This window comes from Lissotriton vulgaris, chromosome 1_1 (assembly GCF_964263255.1).
Source record: "Lissotriton vulgaris chromosome 1_1, aLisVul1.2, whole genome shotgun sequence".
Classification (NCBI taxonomy): Eukaryota; Metazoa; Chordata; class Amphibia; order Caudata; family Salamandridae; genus Lissotriton; species Lissotriton vulgaris.
In genome coordinates this window covers 76,866,457-76,875,272 of record NC_141685.1, presented here as the reverse complement: position 1 = coordinate 76,875,272, position 8,816 = coordinate 76,866,457, and the positions used below count along the sequence as shown (strand labels likewise).

The 8,816-nt window shown below is 41.0% G+C and overlaps 1 pseudogene across 1 annotated transcript; it reads right to left on the bottom strand.

Annotated features, from left to right (window-relative positions):
* Nucleotides 1-3,425: 3,425 nt before the first annotated feature.
* LOC147737394 (uncharacterized) lies at nt 3,426-7,278 on the bottom strand (annotated as a pseudogene). Its single transcript, XR_015297121.1, has one exon. The product of XR_015297121.1 is annotated as an uncharacterized LOC147737394 (transcript).
* Between the last annotated feature and the right edge of the window lie 1,538 nt (nt 7,279-8,816).

Sequence of the window (8,816 nt, the reverse complement as noted above, 5' to 3'; positions counted from 1 at the left end):
TCACAGGGGACAGCACCTGCGCATCTTTCATTGACAGGGGACAGCACCTGCACTTCTTTCATTCACAGGGGACAGCACCTGCACTTCTTTCATTCACAGGGGACGGCATCTGCACTTCTTTCATTCACAAGGGATAGCACCTGCACACTTCTTTCATTCACAAGGGACAGCACCTGCACTTCATTCATTCACAAGGGACAGCACCAGCACTACATTCATTCACAAGGGACAGCACCTGTACTTCTTTCATTCACAAGGGACAGAACCTGCACTTCCTTCATTCACATGGGAGACACCTGCACTTCTTTCATTCACAAGGGACAAAACCTGCACTTCTTTCATTCACAAGGGACAGCACCTGCACCTCTTCCTTTCACAAGGGAGAGCACCTGCACTTCTCAGTATTGGTAGGATACCTGTAATGGGAGAGTATGGCACTTCTGAGCCACAAGCAGGTACGCTGGAGAGTGAGTACCTGCAGTTCTGTAGTTCCCTTTAAAGCACTGCCAATAGAGGCAGGTACCTGATAGCATCAGAAACCTGGCTCTGCACTTTGAAGAATAAATGCCATGGACAGAGGTGGAGACCAGTAAAAAGAAAAGACTAAATGTTGTGGAGGAAGTGACCCAACTAGGGCCACCCGGGCCACTCTCGACCTCCTCTAAACTTCAAAGAATGAAGAGTTAATGACACAGTAGAGAATAGAAGCAAACTAGTTTATTCACAAAGTACCCTGCACTGGAAATCAATCTGACCATCCTCCTATGATGGCTGACGCGGGACTGACTCTTACAGTCATAAAGTTACATTATGTATGTTTCAGAGCCCACAAAGACCTGCCTATTATGGAAAAACACTGGTAGCCGTCATAATACAATGGGGGTACAGAACATACGTTTCGATTCCACAGCCTGGCACAAGTTACCTACTGCCCAAGGTCGTCTATCTTATCCTCCCCACTAGACAGGTGGGAGAAGGCCTCTATGTAACAGAAAAGGCATGCATTAACAAGCAAAATTCAACCTTTGAGAAACAAAACTTACCAAGGACCAGTTCTGGTAAAGGTTTCAAGTAAAAGTTTGGATTATAATACAAAATGGCGTCTTCGAAAGCTAAAATGGTGGAACAGTTGTCAACCTACCTAACGTAACATCTGTACTTATTAATTGCATATGCATACAGCAAGAATATATCACGAAATAGCTACTTAAATGCTAACATAATATCAGGTAAAATAGGAGTAATATGGGAGTAATACATTTCAACTCTAACAGACCCTCCTTTTAGCATTTATTAGCTAACACGGACATCTTTATTCTTGCTATCAGGTAAAGGTTGTTACAAATATAAAAGTAGAGACAATAGATGAATACAGGCGATAACATGTCAAGTACGAATATATGTATATATGCATAGCAAACAAGTGGAAGAAAATGACACTAAACATCAGTAGTGTGAGTAACATCAGGAACAGAACCTGCAAGAGAAGTAGTTGAACCAAAAACACTCATCTATTTGCATAATAGTATCCAGCTCCTTTTGAATCATTATAGTTGAATTAATATCATGAACTGAAATCCTTTTGGGAGAGAAATATGTAGCACAGTATGAACAGCATAAGGGAAGACAGTGAATCAAGACACAGCAACAAATTAAAAGAACAATTAAATATATCACCTTTTCTAGAATCCAACCCCAACCACCAAATAAAGACCAACTCAAATAACCGCTCTCCATTCCTCGAACATTTTACAAAATGTCTAAAATATGCTGAGTGATGGTTGAAATGTCTCGTATTGTACGAATATCTGTGGTCGACACCAGTATAATATGCAAATGTATTTAATAATACAACAAAGAAAAACAACCAGTCAACAGGTGTTTTGTCACATAAGGGAAGTAACCCGTGACTTCTTCAGGGCTGGGGAAGATACCAAACATATAGTAAAATAATAGAAAATCATAGAATTAGTTGTTGCAAAAACCAAGATAAACACAACAATGGGGAAATGTATATCGAGACCACCAATAGCACGTGGAAACCCTAGGAAGAAAAGTGGACAGACAAATGTAAATGCGACTTAGTATGGAGACAGGCCCCGTGGCGTAAAAATTGTGACTGCACAAGGGAGAGAGCAAAACAACCATTGTGGAATGATAATGAGAAACAATACTAACAAGTGGTGAATATTGGTGTTGGGGTGACATCAAAAGGTGGGAACATGAAATGCAATGTAAATAAATATACTTGAGCAAAATTACATGTTAATTCTTAACACAAACACACTAATTGCAAAATTCTATATGTAGTACAATGGAGAAAATGAGAGGAGAGACTCTTGAACATTACACATAATCAATGGCAAGCTGAGTAGGGGAAGAGATGTAATGGGAACCACAATTTATAGGGAAGAGACAAGTCATGCACAATAGCTCTAAAAGGGAATTGAAGCAAATGAGCCCAGAAGGGGAAGACTGCCATAGATGCAACTGACAGAAGTCCAGCCTTGTAAAATGATAGTCGCGAACATATGTGTCCCTACACCATACGTGTGAGAGTACTAACGATGAAGGGAGGAGTTAGTCAATACCTGTGTGGCAGTGCAGACACTCATACACTCTCATTCATAGTTACAAGAAGAAGAGTTTCAACCCTATGATGGGTCCCACAAATGCCTAAAGAGCAAACAGTTCACTACTGGAAGGTCTTAAACATCAGATGTTTGTGATGTCACTGCCTCTCAGGGGCCGTTCCTCATGGGTGATGTGTTGGTCTACGCACGATTCAGTGGCAACACCACCATTTCAGGACCAATACTTGTTATAAAATGAATCTCAAACAACAAACCAAAATGGGTTAATCTGTAGCTACCAAGCCAGTGGAGAAATAATTTCAAGTACGACAATTTGAACAGCCTTCGTGCAGCCTTTAGCAATGCCTCCAAATATTGGAACAGTGTACTGTCTGTGCAGGGAAGCAAATTATTATCCTATGACAGGCCTTTTTGTGTCATTTCTTTTGCACAAATAGGAGTAGACTCAGATGGCTGTATATGTTGCGCATCCTCTCGCCAAGGTTCTATCCGTGAAAAACTTTACCAGCTCCACTGTGTTTATTACCACGGGCAGACGTCGGCAAAACTCCCACTAATGGGCTCTGTTCTGGTCCTGCATGCCGGTTTAAGCATGCCAGACCGGAACAGAGCCCATTAGTCCCTTCTATTTTTTGTGTGAGCGATGCAAGAGAGGAATAGAGATCTAGACAAAATTAGCCTTTCTATTGCTTAATACACCGCAAATGTGAAATACTTTGGGGCTTAGGGGCTGGATAAAGAACGTCAGGAAACAAACACAAATTTAAAGCACATTTTATTTATTCACTAAATACTGTTTAAAAATTTAATTTCCAAGTTCCATATATCGGTTTAAAAATATTTACACTTTCAGTCATTTCCGAGTTTAGTTACAAACTGATGGTGGGAAAAACACATGATGTATAAAAACTGATACCAAAATCTTTTTACATTATTGTATGTTTCTTGTTTTTAAATCAGGCCGTCGACTTTTCATGTGAAAATTACTATAAGGGCCTGACATCACTTCTTGTGACGCACTACATGTGACGTTATTGTGATTTGCATATGATAATGGGCTCCTTCACTATTTTCCTTCCTTGTGCCCTGTTTATTGGCATGACATGGGTCTATAGCTATTAAAAATAAATATACAAATTCACAGGTATTCTTCCCGTTTTTTCTGGTGATGTCACACATTGGCATGTATTCGGCTGCTTCTTCTATTTTTAGGTGAATAAAGATCACTTGCTGTTCCCCCCCTTCCATTTCTCTCTTTTTCTCACCCTTTCTTTGTTTCTCTCGCTCTCTTTATCTCTCCCCCTCTCTATCTCCCACACACTCCTGTTAGCATTAGCTTCATGTATCTCACTGCCACTTCTGGCATTCATACAACAAATCCTTCAGAACATTTGAGACCAAGGGACAATCAGTGTGGAAGACGAGTTGCTGGGAGTGCAACGGATTGTCCTGGCACATATATGCTTTTGATGTGAGATTTCACTATTTCACCAAATTATTCAGAGTCTGCTGCTTACAGTGGCTCAATTCTGGTAAAAAGTAGAGTTTGGCAAGTGAATAGAGAGAGCCAAGCTTGAGAGGAGCCACGCGTCACACTGTGTTATAAGGCTTGAGGCACAAGCTGATCCATCAACCGATAACAGTGTGTAAAAGGTGCAGCAAACATTACTTAAAAACAAGGTATATGCTCTTTTATATCTAAAAATAGGTTATTTCTTGAACACCGTTGCTTCGTTTTAGTTCATTATATATACTGCAGTGGCATTTGTTAATAGTAACACATACATTTAACCAATGAAGCTTCCATCTCCAGAGCCCTGACAACATGTCCACTCTGGGTGTGTTGGATTTACAGGTTTTAATCCGACAAGTTAGCTGAAAGTACCGCTGTTAGTCCCAGTATTGTTCAGTGTTGCTTTTACAGGTAGTGTGGTCAGGTGCAATTGAATGTTTTTCTTTGTATCTCTTCTTCACCAAATAAAAATCAAGAATGTTTCTTTTCTTTTAGTCCACAATGTGCTCGTCTCCCATTGTGTATCCTGATACATCATGTTGCTTTGCTATGTGTACAGTAGTGAACAATCACTGAACACAAACACTTTTATAATTCTGCAAATACGGTTATCTGCTTTTCTTCTTTACTGCTAGTCCATTCTTCTATAATCTGGTATTTCAATGTCCCACATAATTTGAATTTAATCTTTTTCCGTAATTCATTCCTCTCATAATAACTGCACTGTTCAGCTCTTGTCTATGTCCTCCGATGGGTCAATATTACTTTTGATGTTCTTAAAATCTTTTGGAGTCTCTGCATCTCTAGGATTATTTCCATTGAGTTAAATGAAGCAGTGTATTCACAGAGGGTTGTGTGGGATCGAACATTGATAAAAGCCCTTCTCACTTTCAGTGCCCTTCTATATTTTCCCCCGTGTGTGTTCGCTGATGGCTTTGTAGCTCTGATAATCGACTAAAACTCTTCCCACATTCATAGAACTTGAATTATTTTCCCCTGTGTGAGTTTGTTGATGATACCTTAATGCTGACGAGAAGTGAAAATTACTGTCACATTCACTACAATTATAGGGTTTTTTCCCAGTGTGCATTCGCTGATGTGTTTGGAGGTTTCATAAGTGACTAAAACACTTTGCACATTCACTGCACTTGAATGGCTATTCCCTTGTGTGTGTTCTCTGATGATTCCTTAATGCTGAAGAGAAGCAATAACTCCTGTCACATTCATTACAATGATAGGGTTTTTCACCCGTGTGTGTTCGCTGATGACTTTTTAGGTCTGATAACTGACCACAGCTCTTCCCACATTCATTGCACTTGAATGGTTTTTCTCCTGTGTGAGTTCGCTGATGATACCTTAATGCTGAAGAGCTGCAAAAACTACTGTCACATTCACTACAATGATAGGGTTTTTCCCCAGTGTGTGTTCGCTGATGACTGTTTAGGTCTGATAACCGGCTAAAGCACTTTGCACATTCACTGCACTTGAATGGTTTTTCTCCTGTGTGAGTTCGCTGATGATACCTTAATGCTGAAGAGCTGCAAAAACTACTGTCACATTCACTACAATGATAGGGTTTTTCCCCAGTGTGTGTTCGCTGATGACTGTTTAGGTCTGATAACCGGCTAAAGCACTTTGCACATTCACTGCACTTGAATGGTTTTTCCCCTGTGTGTGTTCGTTGATGACTTTGAAGGTGTGATAATCGACTAAAGCTCTTCACACATTCACTGCACTTGAATGGTTTTTCCCCTGTGTGTGTTCGCTGATGACTTTGAAGGTGTGATAACTGACTAAAGCTCTTTGCACATTCACTGCACTTGAATGGTTTTTCCCCCGTGTGTGTTCTCTGATGACTTTGAAGGCTTGATAACTCACTAAAGCACTTTGCACATTCACTGCACTTGAATGATTTTGCCCCTGTTTGTGTTCGCTGATGTCTTTGAAGGCTTGATAACTCACTAAAGCACTTTGCACATTCACTGCACTTGAATGGTTTTTCCCCTGTGTGTGTTCGCTGATGTCTTTGAAGGCTTGATAACTGACTAAAGCTCTTTGCACATTCACTGCACTTGAATGGTTTTTCCCCCGTGTGTGTTCTCTGATGACTTTGGAGGTTTGATAAGCGACTAAAGCTCTTGACACATTCACTGCACTTGAATGGTTTTTCCCCTGTCTGTGTTCTCTGATGTCTTTGAAGGCTTGATAACTCACTAAAGCACTTTGCACATTCACTGCACTTGAATGGTTTTTCCCCTGTGTGTGTTCTCTGATGTGTTTGGAGGTTTGATAACTGACTAAAGCTCTTGACACATTCACTGCACTTGAATGGTTTTTGTCCTGTGTATGTTTGCTGATGAAGCTTGAGTGGTGATGACAAACTAAAGCTCTCGCTGCATGTATATGATTCTTCTTTCTTGGTTAGTGTCTGGGGGTCGGGTATATATTTGTCTACATCCCATGATTGTATGTCCTGATGGGCCGACATGACTGATAAAGCACTTGTGTTTTTCTCACACACTTTATATGTGTGCGGTATTTTACACGTTTGATTTCTGTTTTAACAATAAATGCAATAGCCACCAAACATTTGCCACACTCCTAATACGTAGAAGGTGTCTTTGTAGGTGATTATGCCTTTAGATTGGATTATGGCTATGCACGCTTGAGGGTAAAGATGTATCTTCCTTCTGAACGGTGCAAATAGGGACAGTCTGCTGTATTTTAGATAGAAGAACTCCTCTTTCCTTTACCAGTCAGTTGTCTGGCTCCGCTCTGTTGTGCTCTTCTCTGGTTACTGTGGTTTGTCCAGAAAGAGTTTACAATTCACCTAGAGCACGGAATGATGGCTTGTCATCATATTAGAAAACAGAGCACTGCGGTAATCTCACCATACAGATCCCATGATCAAAGTTGGTACTGGACACTTGTTTATATAGGAGTTGGTTTGTTATTGTTGTTGCCTTAGTTTTCCTAAGGTCATTTCTTCATCTTGCGGCGTGGAGGTGTACAGCTCAGCCTCTTGCAATCACTGAACTGCCCTTGATGCTTCATCCAGGATCTGTCAGTTTGTGTGCAGGTTCCTCTGTCACCGACTGTGCTGAATACTGTAGCTCATTATTTCTGCTATTATTGAAGATTTACAGCATTCGCTTCATTATTGATGGTCATTTCATACAAGGCTTTCAAGGCTTGTTTTCTGTTGGATGTAAAGATATTGAAAATTACTAAATTGAAACATATTGGAATTATAATTCACAATGTTAACTGTTTGTAAAAGACATTTCGGGGGAGATTTACCAAATATCCACGCAATGCAGCGCAGCCCTCCCCCTCCCCCCAAGAGGCTGCGATGCTCGACAGGGAGGGAGCAGGAAAGCACCATATTTTCAAAGATATGGCTCTCTCCTTCCCTCTCCCTTGCGCCAGCACTGATTACAGCGGCCCTGTGCCATGCACACACCTTAGCACAAGAGCGCTAGGGTGCGTGTGTGTGAGCCCAGCATAGGTTTTTGTACAGGACGGATACCCTTCCTGTACAAAATAGTAGACACGAGGGAATGCTTTTCCCACTTTGTATGCGTGTTGCACAGTGCAGCGCGCATGCAAAGTCAGAAAAGGAAGGATAAATCAAAGCATTTCTCCTTCCTTTGCGCCTAGTTTAAAAGGGTGCAGTTTTTTCACGCTAAACCCAATCTACTGTATTTGGTAAATTGGTTTTAGTGTGAGAATCCTTGGGTGGTTGCACGGGAACGCCCAAGCACCCCCCTTGACAGGGCTGGAAAGTAAATTAGGAAAAAAAGATTTAGCGCTGTTTTATGCCACTTTTGTGACGAAAATACGGCGCAAAATATTAGTAAATCTCCGCCTTCTTCTTTACCGCCTTAAAAACTTAGCAAGGAATTGTTCATCATACACAGATATTTAACTAAAAGTTCTGTTGATCAGATGACATCTTATTAATGTCTGAAAAGGAGGAGATTTACCAGCGTTTACAGCGCTTAGCAAAGTAAGGGCGCCCCCGGAGCACCCAAGTGCTCGAGGTATAGCTTAAGATAGACGCATATGGTCAGGATTTCATTTAAACAACAATAGAGTTTAGAAAATGAGATGGATCAGGCTGGGCTGCAAAATTTCCAGTAACTTTTTCACGAGGTATACAACAAAAGTAACTCCAGTCACACACTTCTTCTCATTCTTTTCCTATTCACTTAAGATCATCTCAAATACCAACTCCTGTCTTTACCTCGCTGTTCATAAGTCACCTTTGACACTTTCAACAGCTCCCTTGGTTCAAGCATTTCTGGTTTCTCCTAACCTGGAAGATTGGAACATTATTATCAGTTGAGGGGGGTTTCCTATTGCCATAACATCTGTCCATCTCCCTGAAACTAGTGCAACTTACAGCGCTCGGTTCTGGCCCTGAAAAACAACTTTAAAAAGCAAGTCTTTAGTTCTTCTGAAAGTAGATAAAGTTGTGTAACTTGCAGGTCCTTCCGGGGCTTTTGTGTCAAACAGAACAAGAGTTTCACTGCAAGGCCCATCCTTTACATTATAAGCGTAGATAAGGCAAACAAACGTTGATTCATATAATTTAATATTCAACGATAGGTCACACCTAAAACTAGGTGTGACCTAGTTTTAGGACACCCCCGCGCCGCACGGCCACCAGCTGCTGCGTGTGCCCCCCCCTTCCTTTGTGCCTCGCT